This window comes from Tinamus guttatus, unplaced genomic scaffold (genome assembly GCF_059628265.1).
Source record: "Tinamus guttatus ecotype Peru unplaced genomic scaffold, ASM5962826v1 Tinamus_guttatus_pri_ptg000314l, whole genome shotgun sequence".
Taxonomy (NCBI): Eukaryota; Metazoa; Chordata; class Aves; order Tinamiformes; family Tinamidae; genus Tinamus; species Tinamus guttatus.
Window position 1 is genome coordinate 1,298,704 of NW_028288848.1, and position 24,170 is coordinate 1,322,873.

The 24,170-nt window shown below is 47.8% G+C and overlaps 1 protein-coding gene across 5 annotated transcripts in view; it reads left to right on the forward strand.

Moving 5' to 3' along the window:
* The window catches only part of AFAP1L2 (actin filament associated protein 1 like 2), a 65,116-nt gene that overhangs the window by 3,971 nt on the left and 36,975 nt on the right, over positions 1 to 24,170 (forward strand). Inside the window, exon 1 of one of the 5 annotated variants that reach the window (XM_088528597.1) lies at positions 3,545 to 3,662. The exons of the other annotated variants lie outside the window; for them this stretch is intronic. The gene's annotated coding sequence lies outside the window, so the exon portion shown is untranslated. Of the gene's footprint in view, positions 1 to 3,544; positions 3,663 to 24,170 lie in introns of those variants that run through there. 5 annotated transcript variants of the gene reach the window in all.

Below are 24,170 nucleotides of genomic sequence, written 5' to 3' on the forward strand. Positions count from 1 at the left end.
TCCTGCGGTTGCACAGCCAGTTGGATAACTCATGTGCTGTTGTTTACTTGTCTAGGGAGTTGTGTCATCTGCAGACAAGACAGACGAGCCCAGTCAGTGCTGCCAGCCCACTCTGTCATTCCGATGGTATTGGCGTGGCCTGGCCGTGAGGAGCTGCAGGTAGAGGTGACACTGCTGCTGGGTTCTGGGCTGGAACCACTTGGTCCTGGCTTGGGGGTGAAGGGATAAATCCCAGTGAATGGATAAGCACCCTGCCAGTAACTGGGATAAAGCATTTCCATTGCGACAGCGCCATTGCAATTGGAAGGAGAGTGGTTAAGCTTGAAGTTCTTGCTCTGAGGTATTGTAGATGGTAAAGTTTTGCATGAGCTGAAGGAAAGACTGTACAAGCTCACAAAAGAAAAAACGTTTTGAACTTCAGATACTTCTCTGTAACTCAAGTTCTTTAAAACAATCTTAAATAAAGGACAAGCTGAGATTTACCTGACCCCAGAACCCAGAGCTCTAGGAGAGAAAGTTTGAAAGGTTAACAGAAGTTGCTAATACTGGTAAAATGAGTCTTTTCAGTGGCCCTCAGCCGTTCCTCGTGTGCCCAGCAGTTGGTTTCTTCAGCCTCTGCCAAGGTGCTGCCTGTGCTTGGTTGCAGAAGTCGGGGGCAGCCGTGCTCACCCCCTGCCTCCATGCTCCCTCCTGCGAAACCGAGCGGCTTTTCTGCCTCTGCAGCAGCCAAGCGAGAGAGGAACCAGGGCCAAGGGGAGGAATGACAAGGATGATGGTTGGAGTGGTGTAACCGATGGCTGGGGGGCCAGGATCAGTGGGAGAAGAGCTGCTCCTAAAGGAGAAGGGAGATTTGTAAATATTCCTGGCCAGGGACGGACTTGGTGGCGCTGCAGGCTGGGAGGCAGCCGTGGAGCTCAAGCTGTGGCAATGCAGGACCCACAGTACAGCAGGATCCTACCCGGGGGAGGCCCTGGGAACTGCGCTGGTTTGGTCTAAAGTTCAAAACACGAGGGTCAGCATCCACTAAAATACTTTCTTCTTTCTTTTCTTTCTTTTTCTCTTTTTCCACTGACCTATTGCCTTCTCTGTGGGCAAGATTCCATAGAAAGTCTGTCTGATGATGGCTTGGTGTATGGCAACATTGTCTTCGGTTATAAAAAGCCTTGTCTGGAAGTAAATATCTCAGAATTATGGGATCAGACTGAAACTCCCACATAGCATACAGATTTGGCTGCTTGGGATTTAATAAAGCCTGCATTTTTTCCCCCCTTGGGTAGACTGCACTATGTCTTGCACAGAGCTTTTTTTCCTGATATGTCTCCCCCTCACCACCACCAGCTTTGGATCTGCTTAGGTTAAAAACATAGTGGAGGGCTTATGAAAAGCCTGGGAAATAGAGATCCGGCAGCCTTAGCTGCCAGTTCAGCCTGTGGGCTTCTTCCTTCAGCGTGTGTGGGAATTGGAATCTCTTCCTGAGATAACCAGGAGCAGTAGCAGCCCCCAGCACAGCGGTGATGCACATGTTTTTCCAAGTGCTCTTGTGACTTAGGAGACTAAATCTTTTCAAAAATATATCTTTAGACTCCAAGTCTGACTAATAATTAATGGATCAAGGCTTTTTGCAAGCCGGCATTGAGTTTGAGTGAAGAGGTGGGCTGCTTAGCAGCTTGGAAGCTTTTTTTTGAAAATGTTTGCATAACACTTTGGCAGCAGCGCTTTGAAAGAGGTGGGTCTGAGCCAGGAGAGCCTCACAGCTTGTGCTCAAGCTGTGGCTTGAGACCTTCTGCCTCAGACTGAGTGCGAGTCCTGGGGTGCCGACAGGGAAGGATCTCCATGGTGGACCTTGCGTGTGCACCAGGGCAGCTGGCTTGGCCAGGTGATGAGGGGAGTGTGGGCCCCGAGATAAGATATCTGTAAGCAAATCTCGGTCCGAAGTCATTCAGCAAATCTCATGGTTATTTATCACTTCAAAGTATGAAAGCGAAGGCTTGGGAAGAAAGAGCTGGCTCCCGGGGAGCACGAGTTACACAACGGCTTTGCTGGGTCACTGTTGGCTTTAGCTGAATGTCTCTCCAAAGGCATGTTTGAAATTTGGGGCTTTCTTTTGCTGAGGAATGTGGCTGGTCCAGCTGCAGCCTTGCAGGCTTCCAGCAGCTCCATCAACTTGTCACTTCTGTGGGACGAACTATTGCATGTGTCCAGTCTGTCCCAGTGCCAGGTGACTCCAGCTCCTGGTAGACACGTTGTAAATGGGCTGAAATCAGCAGTAATGCAAAGGGACACTGTCTAGTTGGTGACAGTATGCAGTCACACTGGTCTAGTGGCTGTCACTTACTGTGGCAAAAGGCTGTAAATGCAGAAATTGGGCTGTCTTTAAAAGCCAAGATGTGGCAAGCCAGGTTCCTGCAGTGCAGGCGCTCTGTCTCTTCCATGCCATCAGCAGCTTTATCCCTGCAGTTTGGTTGGGGAGCACGTCCTGTCTCCTCCGTTCAAAGCCTGAGTATTCAGGGATATTTTACATTTCACTGCAGCCTCCAAAAATGTGCATTGTAGTCTTGGATGGTGGGAATTTATGCTCTTTTTATTGTCATGCTGCTTAGACTTCCCTCTTGCCCTAGGGTATGCAGAGCCAGGCGAAGTGCTGGGATTATCATGTCCTGTTTCACATCTGTTTGTTACAGGATTGCCTGATTTTTGGCAGCTGAAGTATGATAAAGCCCTGTGTGAAGAGAAAACTGCTTAGACTAATTGTCCTCAATCTAAGAGGACAAACAAAGCAGCTAAGACCTTTTTACCTTGCTGTAGCTAGTTGAACTAAAAGATGGGGTGTAGGATCTACTTTATCTGACTGCAGCCAGTTTTCTTGCTTTCTGCTGGAAATTCAGTGCCTTCTTGGCTCAGTTTATCGGGGAAGTTATTTTGTGGGGATCATCATGGGATGATGTCTGCTCCCGTTGTAGGCAGCGCTTGGTGCCTTGCTGGGGAAGTTGGCTGATGGGACAAGTGCTCAGTAACTTGTCTGACTTGCCTTGTGGCCATATCCCTTGCTCTCCTGCTGTCTAAAAAGGGAAAACTGAGACGGTGAGGAAGAGCTGTGTATGCAACTGCATGAACGAGGTCCAGGTGGAGATGGGTTACTCCTGCTGTCTGTGCTCTCACCTTCCTTCTGCACTGATGTCATGATGGTCCTAATTGTGGACTGGGTTTGTCTATACCTTAACCTCATTGTAACACTGAGGAATTAAAAATCTAACGCTGTTTCTGCACACCAAGCTAGTGGATTGCGTTTTGGCTGATAAGGAAATGCTGAGGAGGTGCAACCCAAATGTTCTCCAGGGTTGTAGAGGAGATGTGCTCACCTTCAAAGACAATCAAAAGGCTGAATTTCTTCTTTCTTGTACAAAATCAACTTCCAAGCCTTTTAACAAAGCATAGTTTGTAAATGACCTACTCTTGAGCTAAGCACAGTATAATTTTACATAAACATAGGTTCTCATTACTGCTTTAACTTTATTCTCTCTTCCCTTTTCCAGTCATATTATTTGATACATATAAGTGTGCAGAGATGTGGAGTGTCTTTCAACTTTCTGTGATGAGCAATGTCTGCTGATGATACTTCTTCGTTGCCTAGAAGCTGTGTCAATTTAATTTTCTTGCTGCAGGTAAAGCTTTGAAATGGTTCCCCTAGTGCAGACATGACACTTCTTTGTGAAATTAGGTTATCTTGCAGGTGCAGAAAGGAATTATTTGCTTGTTTAATACTGGTTGCCCTAATATAATACTGTGCAGGCACTGTGAGTGATTCAAGTGCATCATAAATGTAGCCACCTTTGCAAGCCAGGCCTGAGTTGTACCTGATTCCACGTGGATTCTAAGGTTTAGTTCAGTAAATAACCTTTATGTGTGTATATATGTACTTATGCTAACCTGCGCTTTGAGTTTTCTGGGATATGGGATTGGTAAATCCTCCTCTGATTCTGATCTACAGATACTGAGGCACTTGCAATGTAATCTGTCATCTGAGCGCTTGGATCCTGGCAAATAGTCACCCTATCTGCTCAGCAGGCTCTTGTGGTGCGGATGATTTTTTTTTTTTTAATCATTTAAATGATTTTTAAATCATGTAAATTTTGTAAATGCCAAAATAATGATCAGCCCAAATATTTAAGCTCCAGTAACTCATTTATATAGTCATCATCATCATGGCTAAGTTTCACGAACGAAGGCATGGGAAGGGCTTTACCCACGTTTGCTGCAAGCGCGCTGACGGCTAAAGACCGATGTGGGAAAGGCAGGTCCGGTTGCAAAAGGCACAGCGGAAGGTCTCCTTAGGCAGTATTGGTGAGGCACGGTTCTTTCTGCGTTGTCTTTTCTCTTCGAGATTGATTCTGTGTGTGTTCTCAAAGGAAGCAGCAGCGTTATGGATGGTGCCTCTCCGTTTCTCCTGATTTGAGGCCAGAGTGGACCATTGACGGTAGTCAATACGGCCAAAGCTGAGGTATCGTTTCAGGGAGTCCTCGTATCCCCTCTTTGGGGCTCCTCTCTTGCGGCAGCCGGTGGCAGGTTCACCACAGAGCACAATGTTAGGGAGGTGGTGATCGTCCATCCTGGAGACGTGCCCTGCCCAGCGCAGCTGCGCTCTCAGCAGCATGGCCTCAGTAGTGGAGACCCCTGCCTGTCCAAGGACAGCCACATTAGTCATGTAATCAGACCGGTGGATGTTTAGGATTGCACGGAGGCAGCACTGATGGAAGCATTCGAGGAGTCACAGGTGGTTCTGGACTGACTTAAGCTCTGATTTGCCTGTGGTGACGTGGGGGTGATGGAAAACTTCCTGAGGTGCAGGTTGGTAGAGAACTTCTGTCTTCTTCAGACGGACTTTCAGCCCAAAAAGCTCAGCAGCCTCTGCAAAGCAGGATGTTGAGCACTGCAGTGCTGCTTGTGTGTGAGCAATGAGGGAGGCATCGTCAGCAAAAAGCAGCTCGCAGACCAGGTGATTTAGGATCTTAGTGTGGGCCTGCAGACGCCTTAGGTTGAATAGGCTTCCACTGGGGCAATATCAGATGTAAATGCCATTTTCTTCATTGAGGTTTGCCATGGCCCTTTGGAGCACCATGCTGAAGCAGATTGTAAATAGAGCTGGTGCGAGAACACAACCTTGTTTCACACCAGTGGTTATTGGGAAGGGCTCAGACAGTGCATCTCAGTGTAAACTGGTAATAATATGAAAAAAACAGACCCAAGAGAGGATGTAGTTGAGTTAAGTCTGTGTCTGTATGGGAATTTGTGCTAGTTAAGTGACTAATATAGTTTTCAGATCAGGTTGTTCAAGCTGGGCCTGCCTCAGGGAGGGGGTCCGGGCTTCGGCACCTCCCGTGAGCCTGGTCTCTGCAGCAGCCGCGGCTCCACCTGGCTTGAAATTCTTTTTGAAATGGGATTTAATTAAATGGGATTTAATTTTCTTGCTTTTTTCTTGCTTTTTTCTTGGCTACCTCAATGTTCCCTCATTTCCTTGGCTTAGATAATGTAATTCCCCATAGGTTATGTGGGGTTTTTTGTTTGTTTGTTTTCATTTGCTGTTGATATCACTTCAGCTATGGCGATTCTTCTGTTTTTATGGCAGTTGGTTACAAATACCACAGGAATTTTAAAGCACGTGGATAAACAAGAATGCAGCCAGTTGTTCTAGCACAGTGTGAGAGGGTTTGAGGAGCCTATGTAGGATGTCCTGTTAATGCTGTGAATGTAATAAAATTGAGTATCCTTTTAGCTCGAGTAGATAGCTTAGTGCCTATTTGAAATTAGACTGTTGCTACAAAACCAGTGTGAAAAACAGTGTATAAACAGTGTACACCTTGCAAATTGCATGTCCTTCCATCATTCAGCTACCTGATGTTCCTGTGAAGAAACGTGTTATCCAGAAGATCTCTGTTTCTAGGATACTCTTGTTATGTTTAACTCCAGTCGGACAACCTCACACTAACTCCCCTGATCAACTGCAAAATCTTCTCATTTTGCTTTTGTTCCCATCCTGGACTGAGTTTTTGTTGGAAAGGCTCAGTTTTCAGCATATTTTCTTGTTTTTCCCTGATAAACGTAAATGTCTATTGGCCCATACTTGGAGGTGGTGGAAAGGGCCAAATTCATTCCTGATGTCACTCCAGCATAGCCAGTGGACTGACCACAAGGATCAGATTGGATCCAAGATTCATATTAGGCTTACTGCAGATCTTACCCATTTTATTGACACATTTCTTAACTGCATTTCTGGTGCAATTGATAAAGATGCCTTTGACATGCCAAGAAATCTAGTTTTAATATAGCAAAAGCTGATTTATGATAGAGCAGATATGTAGAGTTGGCAACTCATTAGCCAAATGCAAATGCTAATGGGTTTTGGGTGCTAATGGAACAGCTGTGACTGACCCTTGCTACAGACATAATTGCTTAGACCATGAAGGATGGGGAGGCACGAGCATGCCAGAGAGACACGGTGTGAAAATGCAGCCAGATTATCTCTGGAGACCTCAGCAAGGGCTGGGGGCCTCCTGGTATTGAGAGCTACAGAGCAGATTGTAGGAGAACCTGCATAGACCTTCTCAATGGTCTCTGATGGCCTAGGCTGAAGAGGCTTCTGAAAACTTTTTCCTAATCCCCAATTCCAATTGCAATTTCAAATTTTCATTCAGAACTTAATGATGATTGCCTTTCCTCGTGCATACATTCAGTTCTTCTTTTTGTGTTATTCCCCAGCCTGCAGGCATCTCTGGACATGTCAGCAAGAGGTAGTAAAATATTCTGTTTTAAATTTCTAAAGAGAATCACTGCTTAGCACAGAGTGGTTGACTCTTCTAGATGAAAGTCAATCGGCAGACTTCTGATTTGAGCTGGATCAGGAGAAGCTTTGATCTAGAAAAGATTATTCCGTTAGCAAAGAATAACTCTTTAGAGTGAGTTTAGAAATAAAACCCTACGATTTTGGGCTATGGTGATTTCAACATGTCAGTCATAGCATATACAGTAAAAAAAAAAAAATGCACACCACGACTTCTGAAGTGAAGTGTGGAGGCTTTTCTGACATTGGTGGTCAAGAGTTTTCCTTGAAGCCAGAATGGATTGCAGGTGGGGAAAGGTCACTCCTATTGAGACAGGAAAAATAATTGATGTAGACAAGCCAGAAAGGGAAAAGGCTTCAGTTCGGCATCACAACTCAAACCAGAGATGGGGCCCGGGTTACAATTCAGGTCTTCTGGCCCCAAGTCAGCCCTTCATCAATGCACGCTGCCTCCTCTTCGTCCTCGCTTGGTCTGGCGCCCTTGTCACTACTGCAGCCCGTGGGATGGATCAGCAGGAGCAGACTCGGCTCAGTAACGGCATCAGCTCCAGTTGCACGAAGTGGAGATGGCCAACAACTTGCTGCCGAGCTGCTCGTGTAGGGAGCCAGGTGCTGGGACGCACATCAGTGCAGCTGAGCTTGCCTGGCGCTGCAGGGACCGAGTAAACACAGCTGGGCCTGGCTGGGTCCCCGTGCCACCACAGCGCGCGGGGCACCGCGGGGCCTGGCGATGCGGAGGGATTTGTCTGGCTCCCACGCCAGCTCTTGGCAATACCTGCACAAACGGGAAGCGTCCTCAGCGTGTGTTTCTTCGGCAGCTTTTTTCTCTGTGCACCCCCCAGCCTCTGTTTTGTTCTGCGCTGCTGTAGGCTGAGCACGAGTGGGTTCTGCAGAGCGTCGGGGAGCGTTTCCTGCTGCTTCGCAGTGACTGCAGGACAGAGCAAGGGAAGTGGGAACAGCAGAATTTCAGTGTTGAGTGTTGCAAGTGCTGTAGCTTCCCTCAGTTCCCTTGGGAGATTATTGCATATTTTTGGAGATCTCATTACTTCTAGGAACGTGATGTAGAAGCGTTGTGAGTTACTAGTACTGAATGTATATAGTGGAAGCGTAAGATAATTTCTTGGTGTGGCAAAACCTCCCTCTTTCACCGATGCCAAAGAACAGCTAGTGCTGTGCTGAGGGCTGGAGGACGTGTGTCTGCGAGGGGAGGCACTGAGGATGCAGCTCCCTCTTGCACGCGGTCACTTGCTTGGAACCATCCTGCCTCTGGAGTGTCTCGGCCACCCTGTGCTCAGGGGGCAGCGCTGCCCTCCCATAACGCAGCGGCGTGGTTAGCCACGCTAGCACCAGCCAGAGGGCAGAAGTTGTTCTTGTGGATGATTCAGAAGCCCAATGTTTGCCAGAGGGAAGTGGGGAGAGTGTGGCTGGAGGGAAGCAAGATCTTCCCCTTCCCATGGGAAGGCCGGGCCTGTGAGCCGGTCTGCGGGCAGCAGGGCCTACCCTCATGGTGCCCAGGGATCGTGCAGCTCGTGGCCGTGTGGCGGGGAAGAGCAGGCAGCTTCGCCCGCCTCTCACGGTGTGCGGGGCAGGGCCTGCGCGCTGAGGGATCCCTGCTGCGGCGCAGGGCTGCTCGCTGGGCCCTCCTGAAGCAGGGAGTGGGGTCGCACCTCCCACCTTCATCTTTTCCCCCAGGGGAATGTATGGGAGGGAAATGGTGCCTGCTCTCCATCTTTCAGCAGCCAGAAAGCTCCCAGATGTTACCAGATCCCACCTCTTCTTCTTCCAACTTCTCTTTGTGCATATTGACCACTTCTATTGTGCTGATGTGTTTCCAGGTGTTACTTCAATTTTCTGCAAAGACAGATAGAAGTGAGGTGCCTTCTCAGGAGATGACCGCATTTATTGATCTGAAGTAGGGTTTATCGTGGTAGTGCACCCCCTTCCACATAGACAAGACTTTTTCAGTCAAGGAATCTGGTTTTATAGAACATAAGTTGTTCAGAAGCAGTTTCTTAGAGACTAGTTGTTACACTAAAGGTCAAATATGAGTTCAGTGAAGCTAGAAAGGTTAATCCCAAGTAAATACTCAGCAGTGTATATGTGCACTCCGAGTTTTTCGTGGCACATCTGCTCTTACCATGCTTCTGTCTTGAGTATAAAGCACTACCTTTACATAGAGTGGTGTTGTGAAAATGGGTGACTCTACTCAACGATACCACACAAATGTTATAGAAATCATTCTGGTGAGTAGTGGTGGTCATATGCATGTTAGCAAAAAGATCAGAAACGGGGATTCCAGTCCCACAGGAACTGGCCTAAGTGGGACTGGGAATGAAGGCAACGGGAGCTCGTGCTGCTTCACACCAGGGGAAGCTTTTAACGTTTGACAGAGCAGTCCTTTCTCTTGAATGGTAATTGGGTAATATACAGTAAGAAGCTTCGTCTACAGCTATAAAAGTAAAGCCTTTGAAATCTGTTTCATTTTGGACAGCTTCCAGGTGTTTATGAATTATAAATGGCAGTTAAAGTACCTGAGAACTTTGGTGCCATAATGGTTATTAACTGCTCTTAATGTGTGCAGTGACAAAATGTAACTTCAGTGCAGAATCAGTGAGAATCCTCAAAGCTATAGGTATGTTTAATATTGCCATATTGTTACATGATCTCTTTCAAGTGAAGGGAAATTGATGTGATAAACATTATATCAGAAAATCAAAACAGGGCTGCAGAAATTCCTGTTTGACAGCAAACACCAGAGTATTTTAGTAGTAGGATAAAAGCAGATAAATAATAAATGCAGTAGGGAACAAGGAAACCATGTAGTAACTGCAAAAGATTCCAACACATGGAAAATTCAATTCTATGGAGAGTTAAGTCACTCTTATGTAATCAAGATCAATGGCAATGAGCTGATGTCAGTATTGGACTGGCTTAATGCATGGATGGAAAATTGTGTCCTCGCAAAGACCTGCGCACAGAGTGGATGTTCCACACGGACTGGATTTCCATTAACTGCCCTTCTACCTACAAGGGGCCTGCTCTAAACCCACCAGAAGTAGATACCAGTTTCAGGTTAGCAGCAATCCTTTTTTATGGGGAGATCTTACTGTAAAAGAAGCCACTGGAAGACAGTAAGAACCGCAGTGAGCATCTGCCTTTTTTACTGGTTGTTCAGGTTGAAACTTATCCCCTGCTTCCCATCAGCCTGAGCCTTTGGCACTATGATCACCCTGCATAGGGTTTCACTGACCCAGCAGCCTTGGAAAACCCCTCTGCAGGTGGGATTTTCCCATTTTTTGGCTGGAAGGGGCCGGAGCTGGCTCCAACAGATGGAGGGGACATCTCATTGCAGAATGACAGCAGGTCTCACACGACATAAAGACAGCAGAGAAACTTTCTCCTTGATATCTTAGACATATTTTCTGTATTTCTCCTAAGCTCCTTTAGCTTAACAAATGTTTTCTGCACTATGGAGTAACCACTCTGAAAAATGGTGCTAGAGGGGGGTGACATCCGCAGCCCTGAGAGCAGTGTTAAAGTGACACTCCACTCTGCAGATCTGTTGGAAGTTGGCCTGTGCCTTCCCTGAGAAACAGCTGCTCAGAAATTTTGGAGGAGAACTATTTTATTTTTCACATTCTGGCGGGTTTGAGACCCACCAGCTGGCTGTGGAGCCTGCCAAGGCTCCGCACTGCGGTGGAAATGTACAGTAACTGGGCAGGAGCAGCTGTAAGCCCCTTTTGCACTTAAGTGAGAAAATGTCTTCATACTGGGAAGCTGCTGATTGTCTCTTTCAAAGGAGAAATAAATCAGAAGGGAATTGCTGTGTCTCTGCCAGTAAATAAACTCATTCCGGGGAGTTTGCTGTCCTATGTCCCTATTTCCGCTTTTACTGTCCCTGTTTCCACAGTACCTTTCAGGCTCTGCCTCTTGGATGGAGCTGTCCAAGCACTCCAAGGCCTTCCTGCTCTTTATGTCTATACCTGAAACATGGTGTTCAGCTTAGAAAACTGGTTCATAAATCATTTTTTGACTGATTATGTCCATTCTGTGCATTACATTATTTTTTCCATTTCAATCCGAGCGCAAAATTTGGATAATAGTGCAGAATATCTCCAATTTCAAGAAGTTAAGATCTAATTCTAACAGATTGAATTAAATGAGCAGAGGTGGATGTAAGACTGTTAAAATGACTTTACTATGCCAGCACAATTTCTGTATTTATATATAAAATATGCATATATATGTGTGTGTGTGCGTGCATGTTTTAATGTGTATCTATTTAGGTAAATATTCTGATTTGCTTTTCCCACCCTCTTCCTCCTGTGCCCACATGGAGAAAAATGTAAATGAAATATTTTGCTTACTGCTGTAAGTCAAAATGAAATATGTTTGTTTAATCCTATCGGGGTGGAAGGAGAGGGGAAGGCCAAGTAAGAAAATGCATGTTGTGCTAATGGGAGGTGTTCAGATACTTCCAGAACTGTGCAATGCAACTTGAGCCAGCGCTAATGTTTCAGCTATAAACCAAATGCAGGTGATTGCTGATTAAAATGAGCCTGCACAATATCAACCTAATGCGGGTGTTTGGTTTAAAGTAGCCTCTAGTAATACAGGTGAGGAAAACGGATTCTGGCTTTCTGGTGGCATATGCATTTTTATCTCTGTATTTTAGTTTTGAAACGGAAACACAAGCAATCCTCTGATAGGCTTATGTGATCAGCAGGAAGGGCAGTTGGAGGCCGCTCAGTAGAGGCTTAACCCGGGCGTTGATACTGAGGCCAATACCATTGAGCATCTTCATTAATGATGTGGGTGATGGGACTGAATGCATCCTCTGCAAATTTGGACCTACTTTTGGTATGCTCCAGGTTTCCGAACTTGTGGTTGTTCAGATATCCTACAAAAAATCTCAAGTAAATATTGAAAGTGTGCTGTCAGGGCTAGGAAAAGAGGCTTTCCTGTGCTAAAGGACTTACTGCCTCTCTGATGCCCTCCAAGCACCATTAAATGTGTCCTGCAAAAGGGTGGTTTCATCAGCAGTTCAACTTGGCTGGAGGGAAAATGATGTTTGTTTATTTTTGTTCACCAGGGGCTCTTGGCAGGTCAGCCACTTCCCATGCACTTGCAGACTGCCCTTGTTGGTGTCCTTGCCCCCAGCAAAAGGTGAATCTGGTCCCTGTCAAGCAGTGGAGCTAAGCTGGGGACACCCTTTAGCCAGGTTGTTTCCAGCCCTTGTGGCTCTTTGTGATGTGGATCCTCTTTGGCTGCCCTCTATTTTTAGATGTTTGGAAGCGTTGCTGGGACGTTCCTCGCCAGATGATCTGGCGCGTTGGCTCTCCTGCGTGTGCTGGAGCTCAGCTGAGCAGAAGGATTTCTAGTGTAAATGCACATCTGTTGCTCCTTAAGCGTGACCACTGTCAAGGTTTCCATCTCTCCAGCAAAGCAGTTCTTAGCCAAAGCCTGGTATTTTTTTTTTTCTCTCCCCCCACCCCTCCCTTTATTTAAGAGAAGAGAGGAAGTCTTCAGGATAACTTTTTTTAACCAGAGATGACTTTTGTGTAACTCTTAAGTAGATGTGCAAAGCACCCACAGCTTTGCTGGTGAAAGCCACTTGTTTGGGCAAAACCCACTTAGTGCCTTTGAGGGCTGCCCCTTGGATGGGTCCTGCTTGTCTAGGCAAGTGCTCGGGGCAGAGCGCCCGGGTCTCTTCCCCCCTGCCCTGTCCGAGGGGTGGGAGGCTGTACAGGAAAACAAGGGACATTGTTTTCACAGGGTGCAAATCTCCTCCCTCCACCCTCTGCTGCTGGTATCTGGGCTTTAAATCCTGAAGGGAAGGAGCAGGCTGAGTCATCTGGCGCTGCGGGTGTATTTACAAAGCAGAGCGGTTGGAAGAGCGCAGGGGCCGGAGGAGAAAGTGATGCAAAGGGGTGGGCGGGAGATCTTGGTCAGACACGGCGGGTTCCCCCCGCTCTCCTCTCTGTCTTTGGGCTCCATTGCAGACGCTGACTGACCTGTGTGACGAGCGAGGTGATCAATAGGAGCTGCTTCAAGGAAACCATTGGTAGAGCATCAAACAGCTGGGCTAGACTTGCTTGGAGTTTCCTTGCAAAACCTCCCTTGCGAGCAGGGGAGGGACAGAAAGACTCTTTGAAGATTCCTGATGCTGAGATAAGAGGACTGATCAGGCTTTCCCTCCTTTTTCCCCAGCACGGCTGTGATGGGGGAGACAGTCTGCAGCGCCAGTCCTTTCAGCTGCTGTTTGTATTAGTCACAGCCTGTAGCCACCTGGCTTTGATCTTGCTCACACTGGAGCAAGGGGAGGGCTCGTGGAGCAGCTCCTCGGCGCTGCTGTCCCGCTCGTCCTCACAAACACGCTTGCCCAGAGATGCTGCTTACCCGAGGGCATTGGTTCCTGCCGCACTGCTGTCTCCATCTGCGATGGCAGCTGCTAAACCTCGCTTGCGAGCGCTGTGTGTCTCCAGGAGCAGCAAAGGTAGCTCTGTTTGCAAGGTCTGCGCTTGCTGGAAGGGGCAGGATGAAAGCCCAGGTTGGGTCAATGTCAGGGGAGTTGGGAATGGGGAAGGAGAGCAGCGGAGAGGGACGGCTCCTTTCTGCATATCCTGCCCACGCTGTGGGAACAGGGAGTTAGCTGCCGAAACAAACGGGCAGGAAATGGGAAGCGAGTAAAGGAAAGGGTTCCTCTCTGCTGGCCGCCAGCGCGGCCTGCGGCACGGGCTGCGCAGGCCAAGGAGTCGGTGCTGTTAGCCTGGCTCCGAAGGGAGCTCGCGAAGGGGATGTGACCGGCGTGCCAGGCTTGGGGCGCTGCGGGTGTGTGAGCACCATGCGCAGGCGCCGTTAGTCCGTGCGCACACAGACGAGGTTAGTCCGTGCGCACACAGACAAGGTGTGCGAGCAGCGTCCCAGCACCCACTCCCTGTCCTGTCCACGCTGGGGTCGTTATGTGCCAAGCGGAGACCCCCAAGTCCCCACCAAAGCCCGGGAGCTGCCGTTGAGGACCTGCTTGGAGGGCAGGTCACTGCTGTGGGGCACCTGCTGTGCTTTGGGGCACCAAATGTCAATTTGGGCTCCTTCACTGAATGCTCTCCGCTGTTATTGGAGCCCCCAACATCCCCAGGGTCTTGGTCTGGGATCTGAGGCCAGGGCTTTTTTTTGGTTGAAGAATGTTTCGCTCATTTATTCCTAATCGCGTACAGTTATAATCACTGTCCAGGCCATGGCTTTCAGCTATCTTGAAATGAAAAGAAAATAGATGGTTGTCTTCCAGCACCTTGGGAGCCAAGGGAAGCCTTAGCCAGGGCCAAGCTGTAACGTGGCAGTACAAACACGGATATTTGATGTTTCCCCCAAAGTCGTAATTAAGAGCCGATGTCTTTCCCAAGGTTACCAGAAGGACACGGGCCTACAAGACCCACTCGTCTGGCTGCCATAATGCTCAGCCTGTTCCGACAGCGAGGAGCTGATTGCTGTTGTTCTCTGTGCTGATCTTAGGCTTATTTATTTCTTTTACTGAGTGCTGCTCCATATCTCCCTTTCTTCTGGCTAAAACCAGGCCAGGCGGCTTTTTCCTCCACATCTCATCTCCAGCAGGATCCAGCTGCGGAGCCAGTAGGGAGCAATGGATCAGGAGGTGCAGAGAGGCAGGGGGGACAGGCCTGTAGTGTCCTACCTGATCCAGACACCTCCTGAGCCTCCTCTGCATTGGAGTTTTCCTCCTAAAACTCCTCAGAACAGCAGACTATGATTTTTTTGTTCTTTTTTTCCCCCTGCTCTGGCGTTTGTGACCCATGGTGCTTGTTTGCTACTCCCCTTTCAGTGCAAGGCCCTGCCTGCACAGACCATCCGCATCTCCGTGTAACACCTGAGCGGTGCAGTAGAGGCCACAGACAGGGCCAGGCGCCTCACGGGGACACCATGGGACGCAGCGTTTTCCCAAACCAGCTTTCGGCCTCGGCGAGATCGCGTAGGTGAAGGAGGCCAGTGCAGCTCCAGGGAGGGCCGTGGGCGCTGGGCTGGCCCTGCCGCTCATTCATTCTTTCTCATAGTATTTTTAGGGGAGGAATTCACCTCCTGACCCGCCGCTTGCCGCGCTGCCTGGGAGAGCGGGGCTGCGAGAGGCCTCCGCGGCGCAGGGAAGCGAGGTCCCAGGCATGTTCCAGCTGTAACTTTCCAAGCTGCTCCTATTTTGGGATCGGCTGGGTGTTTCCAGGTCCCCTGGGTACGCTCTGCGCTTGTCTTCTCGCCTTTGTTAACGCTGCTTGGCCCTGGAAAACAGCCCTTATTTATGATCCCTTCTTTATTGTATAAACTAGTAAGAATGCATCCTCGCTTACCTAACCCTTTCTGAGAAGGGGTGTGTGTATCTCTACGGGGAGGTGGATGGTGAGGGCTATATTTGTGCAGGTATCAGCTAGTTTTTCTTGCCCGATTCATTCTTTCAGGCTGCGTGTAATGTGGTGAGCAAAATCAAGTATTTTTATACCGTTGAAAGGCTAAGTCAGGATTCCTGTCTGAAAGGTGAAATGTTTTGGGAATGAGCACAGTGTATCTTGGGCATTTCTCGCTTCCGTTGGCAGATTGGGAGGCTTTAGGAAGGCTTAAGCTGACTGCAAACTGGAAAAACACAGGCATGCTCCTTCTTGCCTGGTTTGCTGCTAGTGCCTCCCTTCCTCCCACCTTCCCAAACCTCTAAGCATGGGCTCAAGTCCATTACAGGCTGTTTGAAAGTGAACCGTGGTGTAGGAGCACACTGTAGAGGGATGGAGGTAACCGCACACTCTCTATCTCTTGGTCAATCAGGGCCATAAATAGGCCAGTTGCAACAGTGCTGTGTTCTGTAGGTGTTTGCACTTTTCCTGAGTTACTTAGAAGATGGGCTTAATAGTCGTGGATTAGGGGTAGTGCATGAATTTTACACAGCCTTCAGATCATCAGTCTGTTGCACTTGGTTGAGACTCCCTACAGGCCAGAGGACTGTGCCTCAGGTTATGTCTAAGTTCAAAAGCTTTGCTGAGCAGGACTAAGTGTGTGGACTGGTTCCTCATGGCTCCCCAAAGCCTTGAGCAAATTTAAATTCTCTCTTCATTTGGCTGCAGCAGTGTATTTCAGGCTTATTTCTCCTTTTTTCTTTTTTCATGGGCATCCTGAAAAATTTTATTCAGCATAACTCTGAAGCTGAGATCCTTCTGGAAACCAGATGTGTCAACTCAGTAAGACATCCTGTCTAAATGTTTTCAAACAGAAGTTTAGGGTTGCCTCACCACTCTTGATTCTGGAGTTGTTTGTTTTTCAGTGTTAGTTTTCTGTCTTGTTCAGAGAAATAGCCACAGGGCCAGATTCTGATCTAACCTCTACCAGTCGAACGCAGGAACCGCTCTTCCTGAGTCAGGCTGCACAGAAGGGAGGTTGGAGGAGGCTACTTGTTCCCAGGGTCCTCTGAAGGATGGCTAAGACCACAGTAACTCTTTCTTAACCCAAATGTCAGCATGGCGCAAGCTCTCCACAGATGTAACCTGGGTCTCACCCTAGTAGGATGCATTTACTGGAACCACTGTCAGCAACAGGAAAAGTGATGGAAAACAGGCAAGTTATGACATTAATGGATTTTTTTCCTTTTGGATGGAGGAGGAAAAAAAGAAAGAGATTACAAAGCAACTTCTTTGCAGCCTGTAGTTTCTGAGATGGGCTATGACGTGATGGGAAGGGGCTGATTTGCAGATTGAAATTCCCTCTTTGAAAATTGCCATTCCTGCTGGCAGCACATGCATTGCAAGAGCCTCCAAAGGAAGCACACTGAGTCTTGTCTCCCCTTGCTCTGGATCCAGCACCGCTCCCTTCAGGAATCCTGCATCCTGGAGATGGGCACGCACTGCCCATGCTGGTGCTGCCCCTGCTGCGGCAGGAGAGGACAGCCTTGCTGCAGAGCCCCAGTTTGGTGTGCACTGGATGTTAACTTATACTTCAATTTTTCCTGTCCCTGGGATAATAAGGCATCACAAGTAACTCAGCTGAAGCTAACAGGCCAGATTTCTCGGTAAGTTGTAGCTGCTTGGTGCTCTTGAGCTAATGGCAGGCGGCCATAACCCTAGTTCATTAGTGCCATTAACTGAGTCCTGAGTGCTCTGCAGCACCGCTCTGGGGTGAAGTTGTCAGAGCTGCCCTGATAAGTTCAGCTCAGGGGAACTCTACTGGCATAGAAGGGTTCCAGATATCCCTTTACATTAGCAGACAGTAGAAAGCTTTTCTGCTAGACTGTTCACCAGAGAGCTGCTCCAGGGGACTTGGGCCTTGGGGTCCAGAGGACTTGCCTGCAGTACTGACAAATCTGAGCTCAGTTTTGATCCAATCTGGAGGAGAGCTGTAGCAGCCCACTGGGATTACCGGCTACCCAAGAGTGCTGGATTCATTTTCTTTCTTTTCTTAAAAAGAGAAACCCAAAGTTTGGGCATCCCCTTGAACATGGGAGTCGCTTGTGGTTTCCTCATTTAAATAAGATACAGTTTATATTTTCTTCAATTTTGCCTTGTCTTTTTGCTGTGGTGTTTTGGGGTCCCCAGAGCATTCTCAAAGGAATGCTCCTTTATGTGCAGCCCAGTTCCTGGATCCCAACTCTTTAAGTCCCAAATGCTGGAGACTGTATTTAAAATCCTGCAAATGACCAGGACTTCACAGCCTTGGCGGGGTCTCATTCCTGCTGGTTGCTCAACAATTCAAGTTTCAATTTTTATGGGGATCAGGTCTTACGATTGCATTAGCTATCATGGGTGTTTTCATGCTTGGTAAAGGAATAAAGATAATCCTGGAGGCAGCCAGAAGGGAGAGAAGTGGGAATGGCTGGTACCTCCTCCAGCCTACAGGCAGCTGCTAGGAAATTAAGGCCCTGGAGTTCTCTGAGCACCTTTGAGCCGTGTAGGGAAAATCAAATCAGATTCGTTGCTTTTCCCCGAGCTTGGCCTGGTTTTGAGTCAGCGTAGAAACAGTGCCGCAGCATCCTCATGTTGTGGCTCTTTAGGGGGTTAAAAGGGACTGTTTGGGGGTTGTGCTGGCTGCTTTCACTGGGAATTAGCTGTGTCCCTGGGCACAGTGTTCCTGTGTAGGCAAAAAATGACTAGTTCTGGCCTCTCTGGTATTGAGAAGCCACCAAGGCTTTCAGGCATGAAAAGCCAATGTGCTCTAGAGTTTGCATTTTCTGTGCTGGCAGATGTGAATACTGAGAGAGAACTACTTCAGTAGTGTTGCTGAAAACTAGCAGCAGCTGCCTCCAGAGCAGGTGCTGAGCGTGGCAAAGATCCTAGGAAACACTGCAAGTGCAGAAGGCTGCTCCTTAGGACTGCCCATGCCAGTCCTAAGGTCCAAGAAAAGCTCTCTGGCCCATGTGATATAACTAAGGAATGCCCATTTCCAGCCAGTGACTACAGAGGACAGCACGGTGAGCGACGTGTCTAGTTTGAATGAAGGCCAAAGAACCAGGTGGCTGCTTGCAAGTGGGTCAGGTCATGTTGCCACTGATACTACCTGGGGCAAATCTTTGCAGTCGTTTCTGTGGTTTCATAGCCAGGTACCTTTGCCAGTCTGCTGCTGTGTCCTGCAATGCTGCATCCTTTGCCTACCTTCCTGTGATGAGTGCTCCTTCAGAGGTGGCTGTGCTTGTGCAGAGACACAGCCACACTGGGACCTTTTGAAAGACAAGCCCTGTGAGACTTCGAGGAAAGAAACCTTCATTCCTTTGAGATCACTGGTTTGGTCTACAAGACTGAAGCAGATGGGATCCAACACAGCTTGAACTAAGCCCATGAGAAACTTCTAAATGCTGAGACAATTTTCAGTAAATACTTTGCATTATGACATCCTGTGAGCTCCTCCGAGTGTTACTGGAAGCTTGTTGCAGCTTGCCAAATTTCTGGCATTTTTTTGCTTTACACACTTGACAGATAAGCAGCTCCAGTGACTTAACCACAGTGACCCACTCAGCTAGGCAACTTTTGGCCTCCTTACTGCCCTTGGCTCCTCCTCCTATTTGAGTAGCACTTGGTATTAATGCAGGGACGTTGTTGTGCACATCCTGCCCTGGATATTTTTGAAAACCATACATTTTGGCAGACAGATCTGATTTGAAGCATAGCTGCTGCCTAGGCTAGCGTGGCTTGAGGAAGACAGGTAGGAATTACTGAGGGTGAAGCATTAACTCATGTCAGATTTCAAGCCTTAAGCCAGAACTGTACGTTCCTGCTTGTTTCTACCTCCACAGACTTGTTTATCCTAATTTAATGTCATGCCTCTTATTCACATATGTGTATAGTTGGATGATAGGCCCATCAAGACTGACAGCTCAAGCACAGAAAGTGTTCAGGCTGAAAGGAACATAAAAATCCCTTGTGGAGAGCTTGTGTGCCGCTGCTAAGGGCTCATCCTCTGGCTTGACTCTGTGGAGCTCACCAGCACCAAGCAAGACACTTGGAGCCTTTTGCCTTGGGAGGAGCTTTGACTCGTTTTAATAGTTTCTCTCTGGAACCATAGAACAGAAGAGTCTCTGCTGCATGGGAAAGCATCAAGAAAATAGTCACTAAAGCCCTCGGGTAGGAAATAGATCATAAGAAATGGCTCAGGAAAACACCTGCTCTGTTTTCTTTCCAGAGCCATACGAGTCTTTTGCCCAGGCTGGCTCAGGGTTTTATTACAGATCTCTAGATTTTGGCTCTAGCTCTCTCATCTTTGCAAAGACCTCCTGGTGAAATGGGCTAAACTTTGAGTTGAATGGCCTTGAGTCAATTGCTAGCTAAGGAAAAAGCAAAAGAAACAGGTGGGTTTTCAGCTGGGTTTTGGTGTTGCTGTCTGAGATTTCTTTTGAATCCCTAATTCAAAAAGCCCAGTGGCATCCCACAGGCCTTGATGCAGGAGGAAGTTCCCACTGATCCCCGAGGACTGGAAACCACCAAGTTTTGCATTTGGTTTAATCCCTCCGGAACCTCCTGCCTGTGGAGCCGGAGCAGGCGCTCGCCAGCAGAGCCAGCACAGCTGCTGCCAGCCCTCGGGCTCCTACAAAACCTTTGCTCCAGAAAAACCTCCGCTCTCCGGACAGTGATCGGGGTGATAGACCAGGCTGCGTCTGCACAAATCCACTTCTCTAAGAAATACCCCCTCTGAGGGTTTTGCAAAAACCCTGTCCTGCTTGGAAATGATGGATGCCAGACAGCTATTAATAAGCCGAAAAGCGAAATGGGTGCAAGAGTCAGCTAATCTTAAGGGTGGCTTCTTTCTCATATCTTCAGCAAATGCAAGGGTTTTCTCTTAAAAATATTTGAGACACAGATATTCATGAAAGTGCATTTATAGTAAGGTCTGTGGAGCTGGGAAAGCTAAATAAATTTTTCTGGCAGCAGTTCAGCTTTTTTAGCATACTCTACGTGCCCAATCTATGTCCCTTTTAAATTCTAATGACTTCCTCGGGCGTACCACAAACACTCTGGCCCTTGTCACTTCTCCCTTTGAAGTCTGCGTTTCATAATGCTGCCTTTTCCGAAATGCTCCTGCTGTCAGTCAGCTAACTAGTACAAAATTCCCCCCTGCTTCAAAATCACTTAATTCCTTTTCAATTACAAATAGCAGCTCTCCTGTTGCTGGCTGCTGACTCCTGCAGGAAAGGTAGCGTGCCTTGAGTGAATGCAGAGAGCTGAAGTAGGGCAGAGAAGTTGCAGTGGTGGCCAGAGCAGCAGGGAGAGGTGCAGACACAGCGAGGTGTGTTAAGAAGAAAGTGTCTCAGTGAAGCCACAGTCTGAGCCATAGTTGGTGCTGGGTGCGTATCCTCACCAAGGCCTTACAGCATCAGCCCCATCACTGGGGTTTTGTGCTTTGGCAGAAAAGGTTGCTGGTGGTGAAGGGCGAGTAGTGAAGAACGTGCATTTCTGCATCATGGCTACCGTGCCGTAATGCTCATCCGCTTGCTGCTTTTCGGACTAGGATGTTGATGCAGTTCCTGCTGCTATAGCTTCAGAGTGCTTAAAGTCTTAAATAGGTAACTGCAAAGTTGCCTTATTGGAGGTTGGCAGGATTGATTTTGTTTGGTGTTGCACCATGCAAGTCTATGGTTTGGCCCAGAGACGCTTAAGCTGCCAGAGAGGCACTCATTGGACTCATTGGTTTAAACCAAGGTGTCTTTCTCTGCATGGGGAATTTTACTTGTCTTCTAGTGCTTTTTACCAGCGTACAACACAAGGGGCTGGCAGCCTGGGCAGCCCTCAAGCAGGTCCTGTGCCTCTGGCGTTGGTTCTGCGTTCCTTGCAATAGGTAACCGGTGCAGCAGCTCACACAGCGGCTGTAGCAGTGGTGGCTGTGTGGAAGGCTGAGGGAAGCCTCACCTCTGTTCCCAGCCCTTGGCTCAGGGGCCAAAGACATGACCCTGCCTCCCCACCGCGCAGGAAATGGGAAGAGGACAATTCTCCTGTCTATGGATCTAGCCTGCCCCACCAACACCTCTCTTCTGCTGAAACAAATTAGTGGAATAAAATTTACTTTCATCTTAAAAATCACTTTTTAAATCAAACAAAATGAACCATTTAACACACATGTTTAATTCAAACAAAAATATTCCTGCCCCTAAACCTGGGAAATGTTTTCCCATTCATCTGCCTTTCCCTTTCTTCACCTGTCTGCCTGCTGCTTACAGAGCTGGGGCAAGCAGATAACAATAAAACGAAATTTCAGCAAACCACAACACAAACAATCCTTAGTTTTTTTTCCTAACCCAAGAAGATTTAAGGGCTCTGTGGCTTTGCATTCCCTGGCTTGTTTTGGCTTCACCCTTGGGGCTGGAGCTGAAGAGAATTGATGGAAGGAAAGTCAAAAGATTGAATGACTGTTAGTGGTGGCTGCCTGCGCAGGAAAGGACTGATGGTGGCCAGTGTGCAGGTTTTGGTAGCCTTTACAAGACAAGAACAGGGGACAGTAACTGACAAGATCCTTCTCTAAGTATCTTTGTCTGAGATACGATGGGTTGAAGTATTTGCACTTGTACTGCTCCTCTGGCACGGAGGCAAATGCACATGGTGAGGAGGGAGATCTGGAGCATGCAACTAGGTGCTTCCCTCTGCCTCATTCTCTGGACCATCAGCAAGTTAAGTTACCACCTTCTTTTTCTTTTTTCCTTCTTTTCTTGGTCCCTTCTCTGCAAAACTGCAGAGCAGACCAGGGGATCCATGGCTTTTGCTAGCACCTATCCAGCAGTTTTGAAGATGGGCATCTCTTCATGTTTGTGAGTACTACAAAACTCTCTCGAGGGCATTTCCTGTTTGCAAGATGATAATCGTGTCCCTGACTGAATTGATTCCAACGCTGCAGGCAAAGTGATTTACTAGCCAGGCTGCACTTATTACTGAGTTAATAGAAAGTTCCCTCAATTTACTACTTTCATTAAAAACCTATTAATTTCTCCATGCAGGCTTTGTGGGAGGACACGGCCTGCCCTGGCAGCAGGGAGCTGGGCAGGCCATGGGGAGAGCTGGAGACCACTGGGGAGAGCTGTGAGGACGAGTTACGCTGTGGAGTGTCCTGGAAGATGCAGAGACCCATATAAGAGCTGGAAGAAATTATTTGTTGGGATTAGCTGTTAGCCTTTTTACTGCACCTATTTAATTTCAAGAAAGTCGGTGTCCTAAATGCTTCCGAGATAGTCTAAGGTGGACCTGTCCTGCCCTCTTCTGCTAGATGTCAAGGCTGCTGACATCTGGGGAAAGTTCAGCTGTGCATCAGTGTCAACCTCTGCTGGTTGCTCTAATTTCTAATTGTGGATTTGGAGGTGGAAAAAAACGATTTGAGAAGCAGATGATTGCAGAGGCAGCATGTCTGTTACTGATGATGGCATAAGTATTCATTAGAGCGCAGTGCTGAGAAAACAGAAATAGCCCAACCAGCTAAGTTAAGGCCAAGCTACAAGGGTCCCTTAGAAATCTGTTAAAAGGGAGACTGGAATCAAGGATGAGTTTAAAAAAAGTTCCAGGGAAGCTGAATTTGCTGGAAGGGCTTGAACTTGTTCATCAGCAGTTTCTTGTCACAGATTTTCTGCTGAAGCGGTAAACGAAAATAATCTAACTCTTAAATCTATGATAGGATTAGTGATACTTTTGGCATATTTATATAATGGGCTTTGGAGGTTTAATTTGGAATATTATTTCCACTCTGAATAACTGGCTCTCATTCATGTAAACAAAGCACAAGAGAGACTGAGTAAGAAAATCTCTTTTATCTGGTAAATGGTTGCTTTGCTGGTTTGGGAGGTGTCTCTTGTTTCTCATGCCTCATAGTTTGGATAGCAAGGGGCAGCTTTCCAGTTCGCATGGGAAGGGGAGAAATGCACATCTTGGTCCATGTCTGTGCTGCCACAAAGGCCCAGGCCCTGAGGGGGCCTGCTGTGAAGAAGGCAGGGTGACATAAACTTAAACTTAACTTCTCCTGAACCTCTTCTCCATCCTGCTTGGGCATTTCAGGTAAATTTGACTTCCTGCTTCTCAGTGGCATAAGGGAGAGGAGACTTGAGCCTAGTGGTGCAGGTCTTTCCTAATCTTCTGTGACCTGATAAAACGAGATTTATCTGCCCATCTTGGCAGCTTTATGTTGGTGATTTCCTTTCTGGTGCCCAGGAAAAGATTCCCCCACAGAAGAGCCGTGGGCAGGGGGACAGGTCCATCAGGTTGAGCCAAGCCTGGTTTCTTGCGCGGCAGAATTTACTCGTCCCAGTAACTGCTGTGCTGTGGCAAGAGGGTCAGCAGAGGACACGGTGCTGCTGCTTTACGTGGCTGCTGCATGGGGCTCATCTCCCTTTTGGAGTGTGTGTGTGTGCATTTTCTTCTCTCATGCCTTCTCCATGGGCCTGACCATCGACACTGTGTGGGACCTGGATTCAAAGGAAAACAAATGGGAGCCCGTGTTGTGTCCTTCCATGCAGTGAATGGAGCTCCACTAGTCTCCGTGGCCCTGGCATCCTTACCCTGGTGCTCAAGTGGTTGTGAATTACTGTGCCATTTACCCCAGGGCATGCCTGGCTCACCAAGAAGAGTGTTTTATCACTGTTTTGCCACTTCGTCACTTAGGTTTTATCAGGGCAGGATTTTTTTTCACACAGTAGGTAAGCAACCTGTATTACAGAAGTGGTGCCTGTGTAATAGCACCTGCATAAATTGAGTGACTTGGGAGAGACGCTTTTCTGATGCTCTTTCCCATGACTGACACTTGTTTTCCTGAAAGCAGCTGCTGTTCATTTTTATAAGCATTGAGCAGAAGTCTCTCTAAAAGATTCTGCTAATAAAATATGGTGGGCAGTTTC